Below are 18091 nucleotides of genomic sequence, written 5' to 3' on the forward strand. Positions count from 1 at the left end.
CACTTCCCAGCCTGCTTGCAAACATGAGAGTTAAATGAAAGTCACTGGGTGGGGCTGCCAGGCAGCTCTCATGACCTTTCCTCTTTCTTCTGCTTCTAGTCTGGAGCTCTTCTGGGGTGGCTCAAACTCAAGCAGAAATCTAGGTCAGTCTCAGTAAAATTGAAAATGGAAACACATGGTAAGATTGCTAGAGCAGAAAGGCAGATGAAATATGGGGTCCTGGTGACTATGGAGCTGCCATGTTAGCCCTAGAACACCTGCCTCTGGACTTTACAAGAGAAAAATGAACTTCTATGATGTGCATGCCCCTGTCATTCTGGGTTTCTGATATAGCAGCTGAATGCATATCCTGGTACAATATTTTCTAAGAAAAAGATACTTTGCAGGGAATTTCATATAAATGTGTATATATGCAGTCTGTATCTCACATATACACACACATGCACACACATGTATATATTGTACATGTGTGCATGTATGTATATTTCAGTACATATATCTTATGTGCACACACACACATATCCAATTTTATATGGCCCTTGAAGTTGTTACCTTGGACAAACTTGACATAGTTACTCTATTATAATTGCTATGGGATATTTGCTGTACCATTTGACAAGAGCTAGCCCAAGTTGTTGGTCAATCCATCAGCACTGCTCACAGAAGAAGCAGGGGAATGTGGAGAAGAAACAAACAAAGTAATTTTATTTTCCATGTGTGCACCCTTGAGGCGGTGTTGGTGGGGTGGGGAATCACTAGCATTTGTTCAGTGGAAAACCGAAGATGGCTGATTCTTTTTTTTTGATTAAGTGAGTTAGAGATTTCATATTTTAAGTTTGACAGAAGTGTAAACTAAGGGGGGAAATCAGTTTTTAAATAAGGACTAATGTTGAACTGAATCTTTGGCTGGTAACACTTTATTTTGTATGAGTGGTATTAAAACTACCTTCCATCCTTCTTCCATCTGTCAGGCTACATTTTACTTGGATTATATCAGTACAATTATATCTTTAATAAAAAGCTCCTTCAAAGAAAATTGCATCTAATTAGAAAAGAAGTGAAGGAGGCATGTCACACTTGGTGATATGTGGCCACTTCCCTCAGAGAGTGTGAAAATCGTTTCTCCAGATGGCAGCTTCCTGCTTAGCTGAGCTTATGATCCCCAACAGTAGGATTTTTTCCTTTCTGAAGACCATTTACTTTCCTGTACATGTGTATAATTAATTTTTAATTATATGACTTGGCAAAAACCAAGTCAAACACCAATAAATTATATACAAAAATGAAAAAGGCATCAGTGATCTCCTTTGAGAAGCATTTCAAAAACAAAATATCATGTTGCTGACCTTCACCTGTTTTTAGGGTGATAAGTGATGATTAGCTACATTAAAAACAGTTCCATATAATAAAATTTGCAAATTTAGCAGGGCTTAAAGGTGGATGGAAATGATATATCAAGTCTGCTAAATCTTAATAAGCAATTTCCTTAGGTTAATAGGCAGCACATACCTTCTTCCATGCATGTAAGAGAAATAAATAAGAACATAGCTGGTAGTTTTAAAAGTATTGCTTTGTTATTAGATTTTTAAAATAACCACTAAGTGGCAGGAATTATGCTGTGTTCTAGCATAACAATATTGAGAAAAACAGAGATTTCTGTCCTCAAATGGACAAGATAGACAATCATATGATCATATATTTATAGTCCTACTATCCTTTGAAACAAAGTACAGGCAGTTATTAAAGTATGTCTTAGAAAGAACTGATACATTGACAGCGGTCAGAAAAGACTTCACTTTAGGAGTAATAATGAAATGAGATCCTAAGAATGACTGGAAGTTAACTAGGTAAAAGTGAGGAAGAACTAACAGGAGGCCAATGTGTCTGAATGTCAGAGAGCAAAGGGGAGAAAGGTCCAGGATAAGTCTAGAGAGACCATTAGGGCCTTTTAGATCACGTTAGGATTCTGGTCTTTATTCTAGGAACACAGGAAAGGCTTTAATATTTTAATCAGGAAAGTGACACAATGAAATTTATATTTTAAATGATTGCCATAAACTATCGTATAGACACTGCACTATACAGAAATGAATGGAAGAGGTTAAACGTGGACCTAGTGAAAACATTGAGGACGTTGATATAGTCCCTGTGCATTAAAGGAAATTAATCCTCAATATTACATTTTATTCAGACAGACTTCCTGTCTCTTCAGACATAAAACAAAGCCGTGTATATGTGGGCACACTATGGTGTAGACAGCAAGAATATAATGAAAGGAACTACAGGCAGACAGTACAGTATCTGCAAAGAATAATGATTAGACCTCGTAGCATATTTCTCATCAGCAACACAGAGGTGTGAAGATAATGGAATATTTTTAAATTGTGGAACCAAAATATTTATTAATTTAGAGTTCTATAAGATTATGAATTCTTATTGAAGAATGTGTAAACTAAAGATATTTCCAGACATACAATGATTTTATTACTCACATGCACTTACTAAATGAAATAGTAAACAGTGTATATTACAAGGAGAAAGAGTGAGCCAAAAATAAAGGAGTTGGATGCTAAATGCAAGGGCAAATAAAGAAATTGAGACAGATATGAGTAAATATGAATAACACAAAAAATAATAGTTTTCATTTTAAAAACAAGATAAGGGCACCTGGGTGGCTCAGTTGGTTAAGCATCCAACTTCAGCTCAGGTCATGATCTCACAGTTGATGGGTTCGAGTCCCACGTCAGGCTCTGTGCTGACGGCTCAGAGCCCGGAGCCTGCTTTAGATTCTGTGTCTGCTCTCTCTCTGTCCCTCCCCTGTTCGTTCTTTGTCTCTCTGTCTCTCAAAAATAAATAAACAATAAAAAAACACAAATTTTTGTAGGACAGAGAGGGGTGATCATATTTACAGCATTTTAAGGTCCTTCTTATAAAAGAGGAAGATAACTATAGACAAAGTTAGAATTAAGTGAAGTTTATAGGTTATAAATTTAAGGATAACCACTAAAATAGCAGAAATAACATGGATAATTTCTCAAATGGTTTTAAAGCAAAGGGAGGAGAAAGAAACCTTGACAAATCCACCAAAAAGTAGAAAAGATTAAAAAACCCCAACCTTAGCATATAGGAACACAAGTAAGAAATCAGTATAAATATATCATCACAAAACATATAAATAGTAGATGATACACACATCATTAAACATCTTATCTCACTGTCTCCTTCCACGAAAAGTCACATGATAAATTTAGCATTGGAATGAGTGGCTTTAGTGGGAACCCAGGCTCGGCTTGGTAGAGCTAGCGTTTCATTTTTTAGAGAACCAATCTAGAAAGATTTAGATATGCCTCTAGTTAAAAGACTTCAATACTTCATTGGCAAAGAGTAAACTGTATATATTTTTTCCTTATAGCTTAGATTTAAATGGGATTACATCAATTTCCTATAGAGTAAGTCATACTTTAAAACATATGGGCATAATTTCGCAATTGCTTATCCTTAGTGAAACCTCTTTGCAGAACAGATACAACTGACCTGATCTGACAGATAATCTTTCTAAATATACCACAGTGGAGGCAGCAGGCAAGACTTTTTACATCCCCTGAGGATCTACATCTGCTACAAGTGGCTCCTGTAGCAGATGGATGAGTGTGCAGATATCCTTATCGGCTTCCTAGTACCTTTGTTTACAAATTGTACTTCCTATTCATATGCAATCTAATCAGTTAGAAAGTTCATAAAGCCCCAGAGAACCTGTTCATTTACACTGTGCCATTTTTTTTTTTTTTTTTTTGAAGTAAGAGATCTCAGTTCTCTTCTGGCTCAGTTGATATGACTGTGCCTTTAGGCCAAATGAAACCAATGTTGCTGCCCAGGCTGTAGCTGATTTGGCCGGATTTTGGACCTTATCTGAACACAAGAGAGGTCAGGTACCTCAGAGATTCAAGTTAGGTGGTAAAAACTGGTACAATCATGTAATCCCTTCTTGTTAGTGTAAACTTAATAGAAAAAGGAGGTGGGGGGGAGGAAAAAGAGTAGTTTTTCTGAACAATGCTTAGTTATTGTTCTGGTAGTCATGTGGCTGTTGTACATCTAAGTCTTGCATGCCCTGGGTACGATGTAACATTGCTTTCCATGATACTGTGTACAGAGAATTCCTACCATAAAACTATTACCCTTGAAGGTAATCTGTGCATTAATTTCTCTGACCCTAAGGATACTGGAAATTAAAGTAAAAAAAGAATATACAGGACAGGGATATCAGTCAGGGAAATTCCAGGGATGGGGATTGAAGAGTGTAAACCCAGATTAAAGCAGATTTTATGCCAGGTGTTGGAACAGATGTTGCTAGGTGACCAATGTCAGAACAAGTCTTGCAGCAAAATGTTCTTAAGGTTGAACTAAAGACCTAACATCTCCCACTGCCTCCAACCAAGGCAGGACTAAGGAAGCCTTATAATGGGATTGTTTCAGGGACAAAGGAATTTGGGAATAAAGAGCTAATATAGAATATGTCCAGAATATTATTTTAGATGTGGTTTCCTCTAATGTTCTACAGAGGGAATTTCAATATTTTCTATAATACTTGCCTTTTTTCATAGCACTGACGCATTTACTAGATGAATTTTTTCCCAAGTAGTTAGAAATGAGTCATAAAATAAATGACATGTGTTTAACTTTCAAGTATTTCTAGCACCAAGCATTAGCAGAGTGAAAGCCTTCTAATATCTTCAATGGGTGAAATGTGTCAGATGCTTATGGCTTTTAGATTAACTAGAATCAATTTAAATTTAGTATGTTTCATCACATATAAAGCAAGTTTACTCAGAAACTACCAAGCATGTGTCAAGATGTTATCTGAAAGTCAGAAAATCTACTCTGCTTTAGAAATAAATACAGGTGAGGAGCACCTGTTTGGCTCAGTCAGTAGAGCATGTGACTCTTGATCTCAGGGTTATGAATTCAAGTACCACTTTGGGTGTGGAGCCTACTTGAAAAAAAGAAAGGAAGGAAGGAAGGAGGGAAGGAAGGAAGGAAGGAAGGAAGGAAGGAAGGAAGGAAGGAAGGAAGGAAGGAAGGGAGAATCACTTCTATCCTGTATCTATCTCTTTAAAATAAATTTATTTTGTTGAGCATCTTAGGCATTCAACCTAGAATGAGAGAACACAGAATGTCTTAATGGAAAAGAAAAAAAAACTAAAGAGATCAGCTAAGATAACCTTTAGTTTTACACAGGAGGATGTGAAGATCAGAAGATATATTTTTCTTTAAGCACACACAAAAAGCAAGTTGCAAAATACTGGTCTTATGGCAACAATTCCAGTGGTCTTTTGGCCATAAAATGATCCTCCTGGTGTCGAACTTGCCTCTCCACCCATGCTGCAGGTGCAAATTCTCCACAAAAAGGAAACTGCTGTGATCTTTTCTTTGCTTCAGAAATGTGCTCTAGGTTTCTTGTCTCACTTACCCATTCATCTCACATTCCTTTCTACAGATTTCTAGGAATCTGTCTGGTGCTTGACCACTAGATGCAGTTTATCTTCCCAGTCCCTGTGGGAAGATAACTCAGTTGGGTGGCCTGCCCTGGCTTTGCATTAGGTCTTTCTCTAAAAGCTACATACCCCTCACCCCTTGGACTCCCCATCTCAGCCTCATCCACTTCAGCACTGACATAAGTGACACGGCACCCTGCACCAGGTCCTGCCCATTCTCAAGACCCTGAATTTTGAGCCTGTTCCTAGACTCAGAACAGCCTAAAGTCCTGGAATAGTCTGGGAAGTTTTAGCCGTCTTTATGTTAGTAATTGCTGGGCCATCTAAAGTATGTATTCTTTCCTTAGTTGAATAGTAATATAAGTTCTCTGTAGAAAATTTAGAATATGAAGAATTTCCAAAAGGAGAAAAAACTATCCATATTTTTATCACCCAATCATAAATATTTTGGGTTCATTCATTTGTTAAGTCATGTTTCCAGTTTTTTATTGTTATGAACTATGTTGCTATGATCATTGGACTTCTTTTTTGTATCAAAATACAGTACCCTTTTATTTCTTTTGGATAAATATACAGGAGTGTAACTTCTCATTGTAGGGCAAGTGTATATTTAACTGCATAAAAATATACAAAACTGTTTCCATAAGTGGCTACACCATTTTGTATTCCAACTGTCAAAATTTAAGAGTTCCAATTACTGTACATCCTCACCAACAGTTGGTCTTTGCCCACAAATACTAACTTGGCTGTACCTTGTTGTTATCTGGTGTCCTCAATTATTTTTTAAAGTTTATTTATTTATTTTAAGAGAGAGAGAAAGAGAGCAGGGACAAGGCAGAGAGAGAGGGAGAGAGAGAGAATCCCAAGCAGGTTCTGTGCTGTCAGTGTAGAGCCTGATGCATGATTCATGAACCTTGAGGTCGTGACCTGAGCCGAAATCAGGAGGTGGACACTTAACCAACTGAGCCACCCAGGTGCCCCGTGGTGTCCTCACTTTTAAGTTCAAATTAAGCATAAATATTTCAAACAGACTTGTAGTAACAATACTACTCAAGAAATACCAACACCAAAGTTTTAGACTAGAGTCACGTTATTCCCTTACTTTCTATTAAGACCATTCTCCAAGATATGCCACCATAGCATCAGTACAGAACAGAGTTATCAAAGGAACTTGAAGAAGTTCTGACATATGTGAAGGAGTAAGTCCCACTAGATGAGTGATTAGAATTAGCTCTTTGGACTGTCCACTTAGGTGGTGGGGGTCTGGGTTCAAATATGTCAGCAGATTTTTCTCCATGATACTCCATCCTATAATTTCTTAATTATTAAATAGGATCAACTAGTGATAATCTGTACATTCTCTTGTCTTACAACATTATAGCATCTTACCTTCTCCCTTTATCAAGTTAATGTGTAGGATTTGTATAATCATATTTTTCTGATCTACTTCCACTAGACATAGAAGAGGATATAAGCTGGGATGTCAAGCAGAGTACAATATATTTGAAAATATTTTCCCATTTATGGACAGATGCTGTATATCATAAGATAACAAGAGCTCTCCAAAAGTCAAGATGAAATATGCAGTCAAATTATTTAAACTGGGGATAAAGGTTGTACTGGAAGTCTCTTTAAGTTCATCTTCTTGGGCCATGGTTTGCTATGACAATGAGAGGGGATGCTTACATGTAAGAACATTACTCAATAGTTCAATGAGAAAACTGTTTGTGTGTGTATGTGTGTACACATGTGCATGTTTAAATAAGCCTTTGTCAGGGCACCTGGGTGGCTCAGTTGGTTAAGCGTCCAACACTTGATTTCAGCTCAGGTCATGATCTCATAGTTCGGGGGATCAAGCCCCATGTCAGACTCTGTGCTGACAGGGTGGGGTCTGCTTGGGATTCTCTATCTCCCTTTCTCTCTCTCTTCCACTCATGTGCATGTTCTCTCTCTCTCAAAATAAATAAATAAACATTAAAAAATACTTTAAATAAGCCTTTGTCAAGATATGTATTCTTTGGAGCTGGGTTTGAGAGAGCTATGGCTTTGCTCTTATTATCTAGGTAGGAATGAGCATAATAAAGTCTTCCAAAGTTCTTAAGCCAAACTGATCACTCTGCCCTTATATGACTCTTGGGACTTTCAAGAGGGTAGGACTATAAAATAAAGAGTCTTAACACCAGTGAAATTTTTTCTTCCAAGTTGCTGTATTCTTGCCAAGTTTGATTCCTAGAAAGATTTAAAATCATTTATAGTTTTTCATTCACTTTGATATTTTAAAAACTGGAGATGTAGAAGTATTTTATCTATCAAGGTTAATCTAAGTGTAAATGAATCTTTGGAAATCATTAGAACCTGAAAGCAGTGTGGGAGTGAGATGGGAGTCCGGTACCATCATGCCTCACAACACAGATATCGCTACCCCTACTCCTAACTGTTGGAGTAAAGCTGTGACACCAGCTGCCTAGTTTGGGAAGTGAGAAAGGAGGATTTTGAATTCACTGTGGTGAAACTTAAAGCTTTTATGCGAAAATTCTCCTCTCCTCCTGCTCCTTTCCCTTTTGAGGAAGCTTGTGGCTGACCACCTGGTGTTCTGAATCATTAATTCATGGAAGACATTCTGTCAAGAATAACATGAAACAGGCAGCCTGGCAATGGCCATCAAAACCCTTCCAGCTCCCCATTCACTTTAATTCACTTCAGTAATTATTTATTGTACACCTACTATCATGCCCAGCCTGGTGCTAGGCAATGAGTCTTTCAAGGGAAGAGAGCACAAAATTCTTCCCCTGGAGATTTAAAACATTTATTTAATGTTGTATTTATTTTAGGAAGAGCAGATGAAATATTTCATGAAAAAGAGAAAAATTCTTAAATTTAGGTGTCAAAGCAATATAGAAGTAATAAAATGAAAAACATATTAGCATCAGTGCTTGAGTTCTTACTGAGAGGTGCTACACATGTATATAGTCATTGGGTGCTTCTCATCTGTCATCTCATTTAATTCTTAAAGCTACTTTAGGAGAAAGATACGAAAATTTCCAGGTTAAACATAGGGAAATAGATGTCTGGAATAAGACTGGTTAATTACTCTTTCTCAATAGTTGATTCTTTGCTCAAAGAATTGTGGGTCTCATGTCTATTAGAATCAAGTATATACACTTCTATATGACCACAATAGGTAAGGGAATTGAGTGAGCTAGAGAAACCACAAAAGCTCCCAGGTAGAACAGATTGTCAGGCATCTTGAGTTTGAAGCATGTGTAAAAGTGACAAGAAGGATCAAGAATATCAAAAGGCAGATGAGGTGGGTACAGAAAACCAACAAGGTAGCTGACACACCGTCTGAAATCCAGATTAAATGAGCAAAAAGATCCTGTAGGAACTGAGGAAACAGGGTCACAAAGAACATAAAGCAAATCACCAGTAAGGAGACTTTACTAGTGAGGTAGTTCTAGAACATGGTTCTGGTTTTTCATGGTTCTCAAGGGGCAGAAACACATCCTCTAGGAAGGAATGAGGCAACTGAGAGCAGGTAAGTCAGAGTTGGAACTTTGATCAATGAATTTTTTTCCAACTTGAAATGTCTGTAATTATAAAAATTTTCTTTAGTCTATATTTTCTTCATGAAGCCATGAAATAAATAATTTTCCTTAACTTTCTCAATGCTAACACTTTGTTACCTGGCTATGCTTAACTGACATTCTCCTTAGGTTACTCTATCTAAATATTTTGTTTTCCTTTTGTGTAGACATCTTGAGTCTAAGAACTGGTTTTTAAAATATACTGGTCACCAAACAGGAAAATTAGTAGCATAGTTGCTCAGCTCCACAGAGAACAGCATGACTAGGAATTTCCTCTTTGGTTAAATCCTCTAGGTGATGATTTTGAAATTTGATGGTTATGCTCCTAATACAATTTTCCTTGTGCTCTTTCATACATTTAGAACATAAGCTTCAATCTGGCAAAGATCTCTCCATCAAAAAGAGATGTCTCGGGGCACCTGGATGGCTCAGTCGGTTAAGCATCTGACTTCGGCTCAGGTCATGATCTCATGGTCTGTGGGTTTCAGCCCCGCATCAGGCTCTGTACTGACAGCTCAGAGCCTGGAGCCTGCTTCGGATTCTGTGTCTCCCTCTCCTCTGCCCCTCCCCTGCTCACTCTCTGTCTCTCCTTCAAAAATAAATAAACATTAAAAAAAATTAAAAGAAAACAAAGAAATGTCTCCCCAGTTAAGGTCATTATAGTCTACTTAGAAGTTGGGACCAGAGGCGCAGGGTTCCTGAGTGAGTGCAAGCACTATGAAATGTTATAGTGTCTGCTGGGTCACCAGAGGGCTGAATACTAGGTTCTTGTGTAGGAAAACAGCAAGGATTCAACTGCCTTGCTACGTGACTGCAGAATGTGGCTGTTTGGTAAACATGCAGCAATTAGCTGGGCATGAAAATAATCATGGACAACTTTAATATATACTTGAAAATGTTGTGTCGTTAGATAATTGCATTGATTTTTTTCTGGAAAGAAGTGAACATTTATGCTTTTTGTTAGTTTGAGATTCCTTTTTATATGAAAATAATCAGAACATGTTATTTAATTCTAGAAAGGTGATTATGTAAGGCAACAATATTGACAACATGGGTAAGGAATTTGAACTACCTTTAATTCCGTATTTTACATAAACTTTGCATATTTCTGTATTTTAATATGTCTTTCTACTCACTATACCCTAGTTGCAGTAAAACTGGCTCTTTCTCCTAAAACCATATTCACCCTGATGACTGAGGAAATCTCTAAATCAGTGATTCTCAAACCACAGAGTAAACAAAAATCACCTAGAAAACTAGTTTAAATGCAAATTCTCCTAGCTATTCTGATGCAAGTAGGCCACAGAATACACAGTGAAGGTTAAATAAATGCCAGTGTAGGCTTTTATTAATTAATATAAATATATTTGTGTTTTGCTAAAAGCAATGTCAAAATTATAGTCCCCTTCATAGGTTGTATTATGATGTGGTAGAAATAGCACTCTCTTTAGATCCAACCTAGGTTCCATATGCTTCATCGTCTGCCAGTTAAATGATTCAGGAGACATTTATTTCACCTTTAAAATGAAGTTGCCTTATCTGTAAAATGAAAAAATAAAGCAACAATCTATGTTGTGAGAGTAAATGAAATAAAAGCTGTAAATCTCCTAAAGCCTGTCACACAAAAGGTACTCAATAAATGCTTGACTTCTCTTTTTTCTTGATTTAGTGTTTTGACAAAATCATTTTGCTTCTTCTTGTTTTAAATCATAGCTGTTATAGGAAGTTCTCATATGAAGAATGCTAAAGGTGATACCAAGGGACTGACATCTTTCCAAACATTCTGTACAGCTGTCATTGCCTCCAGGGAGAGCCAGGACATCTCAGCACAAAATGTAACCAGGTTGTCTCTTGCCAACTCAGTACCAACATTGCTCCCGTTCAAGGCTGGGAACATTTCCCCCAAATCCCTCTCCTTCCTGGCTCTGGCTTCAGAGGCTGCTGAGAGGAGCTGTGAGACCTGGAAGGCAAAAGTGAAGAGGAAGCCATATTCTCAGAAACCATGGCGGCGAGGCATGATGGCTTTTTTATAGATATCTCTGTGGTTGCCCTCTTCTGGGTCCTGGTAACCAGAAGCAGTGGTGTCTTAGACTCTAGCTCCTCTACTCACTCCAGTACTTCAGGCTGAAGTCATTACTGACTGTTTCACAATCCTCCAGCCTGCCAGCCCTTCACTTTTCTAGTTCCTTCCATATGTGTACAAACCTTCATTCCTCTATTAATTTCCTGATTCCAGTGACACTTATAGTCGTTCTACTTTTCTACCCAAACTCCAACTTATATAACAGAGTACCCTGGCACTTACTCTGATATTATACTTCCTGGCTAATATGTTTTCTAGCAAATATTTATTTGGTATAGGATATCTCCTAACCCACATTCCAATTCTCTTAAAGTACCCCCATGAAAATATATCTGCCATAGAGTAGCCTGGTTGTATTTCATCTTTAATATGTAGGTCTCTGCTACTATGCAGGGTTAGGTATGCCAGGTTAATGACTTCTGGGCTGCAGCAAAGCACAGTCTAGGCTAGAAGAAGTCTAGGGTATATTCTGTCCTACAGTTTGAAGTGGAGGTGTTCAAAGAACAATTAACACTAGTATTTAAACTAGCTACTGGAGAGATGTCTGGGTGGCTCAATCGGTTGAGTGTCCAACTCTTGATTTCGGCTCAGGTCATGATTCCAGGGTCATGGGATCCACCTGAATTGGGCTCTGTGCTAAGCATGGAGCATGGAGCCTGCTTAAGGTTCTCTCTCTCTCCCTCTTCTCCTCTCTCCTCTTGTGCATACTCTCTCTCTCTCAAAACAAAATAAAACAAAACAAAACTAGCTACTAGATGTTTGATTTTAATCGTATTTTATAATATCATCCATCAGTTTATTATTTCATTTGCCAAATAGTACAAGACTTTGTTTTCAAGACAGGATTTAAAACAAAACCTAAAATAAACCCAAACTTTAGTTCCCAGATGTGAATGTTCTGTCTTACAAACACTCCCTACAGGTAGATGAAATAAGGCTCCTGACACCAACTGGAGCAATTAGTTCTACTGTTGTCAATGCAAGATCTGACTGTCAGCGACATGGCTCACTTCAAACCATAAAAACGCTACACTTTGTCGGATATGGCCTACAATCAAATTAGATAAAAGAATTTTACTGTGGAGTAACAACCATCATAGACATAAGATTGATAGTTCTTGTTAGCACTATTTTGCTTTTGGTATTTGCTTATTTGCTTTGTTTTCATTTTAGCCTAGAAGACACCTAAATTATAGAATACCTCTTGTGAGAGAGAAACATGATGATATTCACATATTGATCATTTGAGTTAGATATTCTTATCCTCATATTATAGATGAGCAAATTGGAGCTGAGAAAGTTAATAAACTGATTCAAGGTAATTAGATAGGAAGTGACAGACCTAGTATCCAGTCCCTGGTCTGTTTGATTCGATAATGAGTGTACTTCCCACTCTTCCAGTTCGCTTCACATTATCAGTCTTATTATTTTATACGAAAAAATAATCCAGAAAGAAGCGTTTCTTGTGGCCCACTAAACCGAATAAAGAATAAAATTTAGTGTTCAGTTGCCGCCCTCTTGTAACTCCTTAGGGGATTTTATTGAAAATGAAGCCCTACGTGACCAGGATATTTGTTTCTATGCACATCTTGCACAGTAGAGTCACAATAATTATTTTTTCTGCCAATCTATAGGAAGTCTGAACATTGCATGCCAGCAGGCATTTTTTTGTAAGTGAGGCATTAAGTAATTCCTGATGTGAGTGGGACATTCTTCTGTATTTTAGCTAGACCATACTCGTTTTACAGAATTCCTCCCCATGCCTTAGTTTTAGGTACCTTTTTAAAATAAGTTATTAATTAAATAAAGTATCATTAGGAGCTCTCTTGCAAAGTTTACATTGTTCTGTGGTTAGAATAGTACCATACAAATAGTTATAATCCAGTATCTATGAATGGGTACATTTGTAGTAACAGTCTAATGACCAACAGGAGACATGAAAATCTCCCTATCTCATCAAACTCTACTCTCTCCCAGCAGAGAAATGGAATAATGAGGGGGTGGTTGTGGAATGGGTCAAGATCAAGGATCACAACACTTGGGGGTAGAGATTCAATATGAGATACCCCCCCCTTTTTTTGTTCAGAGATCATAGTTTCTTGGCTCCACTAGTGAAAGGTTTCCTACCATGTTTCATACAGTAACATAGGTCGGGAATGCCTCTTACTGGTAGGTCTGAAAAGCCTTAGTGGGCAACTGAGTTTGGTTACACTGTGTCTCTTGCCTCCTGAGTGGCACAATCTCAAGGACTAAGATAGGGGTAAGCTTTGGGTAAAATGTGCTGAGAATCCAAAGGAAAAAAGTTCCCATCTGTGTTCCATAGAATGTTTTACTTAGATATTAATGTTTAAAATGAAAGAGAGCATAATATACTGGTTTTAAATATTTACAATGTAGAATAACATCTTAATGTCTTTGGAAAATCTTAAGGAAGTCTCCTTACTTTTATTTAATAGTTTCTCAAACTTATTTGAGCACTGAACATAATTAATGTTTTTCTTGCTAAGTAGTGTTCCATGGGACACGAAGTTTGGGAAACTCTGGTCTAGATGTTAGAATAAAAGAGCAACAGGAGACCTTAAGACACATGCCAGAGCCTGAAACCCCACATAAAGATCTAGGGCCAATAACCTGCTATGAACACACACACACACACACACACACACACACACACACACGCACACACCAGTAAATCAGTTTATACTTTTTCCTTTCTAACAATACTGATCATAGCCACAGATCTTTCATTATAAAATAGCAAATTCTTTTTATTTGTATTGGTGAATTGGGCATCCTGTGTTATAGAGGCTTGCCTAAGTGCTAGAGGAATATAACAAAAGTGGTACTACATCTATCTTTTAGCTGCTGATTCTATTTTGAAGATAAATCAACTCTAACTGGATTGAATGCATTTTATGCTTTCAATCCTGTTCATTTGCTGCCTTTTGTTACATTCAGTCACATCTTGGCAAAACATTGATTCCTTTTGTCTAGCTTTCTTGTCTCCTGCAATCTTAGTCTAGAAAATTTTTTGAGGGGGCAGGGACTATAGTGTATTTTCTCTTGGAATAGTCACCCATCTCAAGCATGCAATGTTTGGCCAATTGCTCTTCATTGTATGAATTGTTCATCCAGAAAACAACTGAATGATCTTTTCTGACAATGGTGACATAGTTTGGTGACATAGCTTCCTTAGACTGAGAATGTTCTATTATGGGTAAAGATAAATAGATGATTAAAAATCCTACACTGATATTAGATGCTTGGGAAAGCCCTTAGAAAATGTCTTTTTTTTAAAAAAGGAAATTAAACAATATAGATTTAAATACAAATGTTATTTGCAAATATGTAACTATAGTTATTTAAATAAATAAACTGGCTTTCTTTGTTTCATGAAGAGCAAATAATATGTCAAGGTTCTGATAAGAATGCAAGTCAAATTATACCCATCATATTAGAATACACAATAAAATGCATGTTCTTGCATTATGACAGGAAAAAATAGCAAGGGAATACTGGCTTTCCTGTAGCGAAACACTTTTAAAACTGAGAGAAAAATGTGTCCTCTGAAAGCTTAACTAGTAAGGTACTTGCACAATCCAAGAGATCTGATGCGTTAAAGATTGAGGAAATGGACAATACTAGAGTTCCCTGGTACCAGACATATATATCTGGATTGGTAGCCAAAGGAAACTGCAATCTATCAGATACAGGAAACATGTGCTGGACTAATCACAATGAGTTGTTATTTTTAGACTGAAGCAACATCAATTGTATGCTGTTTTATAGATTAATAGATGCTATATATTGCTATTCAGGGAAGATGGAGTCTTGAAAAGGAGAAACAAAAACTATTCTCCCTGCAAGGAAAGAATCTTGACTGATGAACTGAAGCACTATATTTCCTTGACAGGTTGCCCCAACAGAGGGAAGGAGTGCTCTGTTATCTCAGCTCTCAGATACTTTTTAATATCACCTAAATCCTTTTGTTCTGTATCTATATTGACCAGGCAAAACTTGGATTTTACACTGGCTACCCACATAGCTTACCTACAGTGGCAGTGCACATATTCACAGACAGGAACATTCCTATCTATTTAGACTGAGCTTTCTTGTGCCAAATCATCCTTAGGTCATGAAAAAAAAAATCTAGTTCCTACATTTGCGAAACAGAGGTCCCCTGTTCTTCAGATGTTGTGAATCCAGTTTAGTATTGTTCCTAAAACCATTTACTGAATAGGAGTTTGAACTTTATGGAGCTACCAAGTGGTTTGCAAAATTACCTTTCCCAACCTACTGACCATTGTACAGTTCACCTTCCAAATAGGTAGACAACAATGATTTTCGTTGTAAAATAGCTATTTTTTAACAATTAATATATTAATCATTGCCATCAAGTCTGATCATTTCTAGGAGTGCTGACAATACTGACTCCATCTTTGGCCTTCCATCTTGTTCACGTCTGTGCAATGACTTCCCTCAGGGCTATGTGTTCCAGGCCCCTTGGAGATTTATGTATGCACTGACCATGAAAGAAAGTTTATTCTGATCCCCCTAAAGTTGTTTAGATACCTAGCAGAGATAACATAATTGCTTCCCCTTCCTCCCCTCTGGTGCATAGATGGTGCCATGAGGTCTGTTAAATATTAAAAACCTTTGGCCTCACCACAATGACCTCTGCACATCCCCTTGCTCTATAAAAGCTGTGGATTAAGGTATGGAATTTGAAGAGAATAGCTGTGTAGCACCTGGATCATTGTCTGCCATATCCCCCTGTTAGTAAATTGCCCTGAATAAAACTGTAAATGGTACGGAGAAGCTCGCTTCAAATTTTGGGTTCAAAGTGCCTTCTCAGTCTAGAGGATACTTTACTGTCCCTTCACCTTCTAATATCATCCAACAAAATTCTTTTTCCACAGACAATACTACTCTATAGTGGTAAAATTCTTCACCCTCACAATAATCCCCTGTACCAAAAATTAGTTATAAGTCAAATTCCCCAAATTATTTATTCCCAACAGTTCCCATGTGTTATGATTTTTAATTTCCATAAGTAGTTAAAATTAATATATAGTCACTCCAAATAATTATACATATATGTGTATATATAAATATGTTTTTCTAATTCTTTCACTATTAAAGAAGTAAAATAAACAGGAGTTTTTTATTACTTGCAATGAGAAATAGAGGGAGAAAATACCACTCCCTCATTTGGCTTAAAATGCATCAGTATATAAAAAAGAACAACATAAATACAGAAGGAGGGAGAGAGAAAGAGAGAGAGAAAGAGAGAAAGAGAAAGAAAGAAAGAAAGAAAGAAAGAAAGAAAGAAAGAAAGAAAGAAAGAAAAGAAAGATCAAAAGCAGGGAAGAGGTATAGAGATGTGAATAGAACCCTGTCATTATTATCCCTGTCTAAAACATTTCAAGTAAAACAGAAAAAGAAAAAAATACTGGAATATAAGTAAATGCATCCCTCAACTAATTCCTCCCTCCACTCACCACCAATTCCAATACCATTCCCTTCACACTCAACTCTTAGGACAGGGATGCATATCAAGAGAAATCATACTTAAGAGACCATGAACTGAGTGCATGATAGTGGGATGAAGAGAATAGGACAGGTCAGAACGATTTTAGGAAGTAGACTAGACAAGAATTGGTGAAGAACTGGCCACTGGGGTAAAGGTAAAGAGAGAAGTCTAGTATAACCTCTAGGATAATTGCTTCTTTAGATGGTTAAGAGAATAACTTGGGGAAAGACAAGAAAAAGCAGGCCTGAGTGGAAATTACTAAATCATTTTTTTAAAGTTTGTTTATTTGTTTGTTTGTTTATTTTGAGAGAGACAGAGTAAGACAAAGTGAGAGTGGGGGAGGGACAGAGAGAGCAGAGAGAGAATCGCAAGCAGGCTCCTGCTGACAATGTGGGGCTCGAACTCATGAACCAACTGTAAGATCATGACCTGAGGCGAAATCAAGAGTTGGCCACTTAACTGACTAAGCCACCTAGGCGCTCCTGATTGATTCATTTTTTTTTAATATAATTTATTGTCAAGTTGACTAATATACAGTGCATACAGTGTCCTCTTGGTTTTGGAGGTAGATTCCCGTGATTCATTGATTGATTCATTTTTAAAAACAGATTTATTGAGATATAATTCACATACTATATAATTCATTCATTTAAAGTGTGAAATTCAATGGTATACTCAAATATATGTGCAACCATTATTGTGGTCAATTTTAGAATATTTTTGTCAAAAAGAAAAAAGAAACCCCATACCCTTTAACTGTCATCCCCCTATATACCTATCCTTCCCCTTATAGTCCTAAGCAACAAATAATTTACTTTCTTTCTCTAAAGATTCTAGATTTTCATATGAATGGAATCATATAATGTGTGGTCTTTTGTGAGTAGCTTCTTTCACTTAGGATAATTTTTTCAAGGTTCATCCAAATTGTAGCATGTGTCAGTATTCCATTCTTTTTTTTATAGCTGAATAATAATAGTCCATTATATGTATATACAAAATGCTGTTTATACATTAATTCAGTGGCAGGCGTTTAGTTTTTTTCCAACTTTTGGCTATTATTGCTTTGTGGATATATATTTTAATTTCCCTTGGGCATATACCTAGGACTACAGAGGCTTTAAGTGGTTGTCTTAAAAATAATTTTTTAATTATCCTAGCTTCATTGGGGAGCAGATTAGAACTCCTCATGCTGTCATGATGGAATGATTGATTTTGAATAAGCAGAGTTTGGGATGCTTATCATTTATGTAGGTGGAGAGTTTGAATAGGCAGAAAGATATATGGAATGGGTAGCAGGAACAGACATATGCTAGATATGTAGATTTGAGAGTCAACTTGGTGGTAGAAGTAATGGTAAGAAGAATTAGAAAAAGGTCAAGATCAGAACCTATAAGAATGT

The 18091-nt window shown here is 36.9% G+C and overlaps 1 protein-coding gene across 2 annotated transcripts in view; it reads right to left on the minus strand.

Annotated features, from left to right (window-relative positions):
• EMC2 (ER membrane protein complex subunit 2) overlaps positions 1 to 18091 on the minus strand; it is a 451211-nt gene that overhangs the window by 18209 nt on the left and 414911 nt on the right. Inside the window, exon 18 of one of the 2 annotated variants that reach the window (XR_008292580.1) lies at positions 10392 to 10615. The exons of the other annotated variant lie outside the window; for it this stretch is intronic. The gene's annotated coding sequence lies outside the window, so the exon portion shown is untranslated. Of the gene's footprint in view, positions 1 to 10391; positions 10616 to 18091 lie in introns of those variants that run through there. 2 annotated transcript variants of the gene reach the window in all.

The sequence above is a fragment of the Acinonyx jubatus genome, chromosome F2 (assembly GCF_027475565.1).
Source record: "Acinonyx jubatus isolate Ajub_Pintada_27869175 chromosome F2, VMU_Ajub_asm_v1.0, whole genome shotgun sequence".
NCBI lineage: Eukaryota > Metazoa > Chordata > Mammalia > Carnivora > Felidae > Acinonyx > Acinonyx jubatus.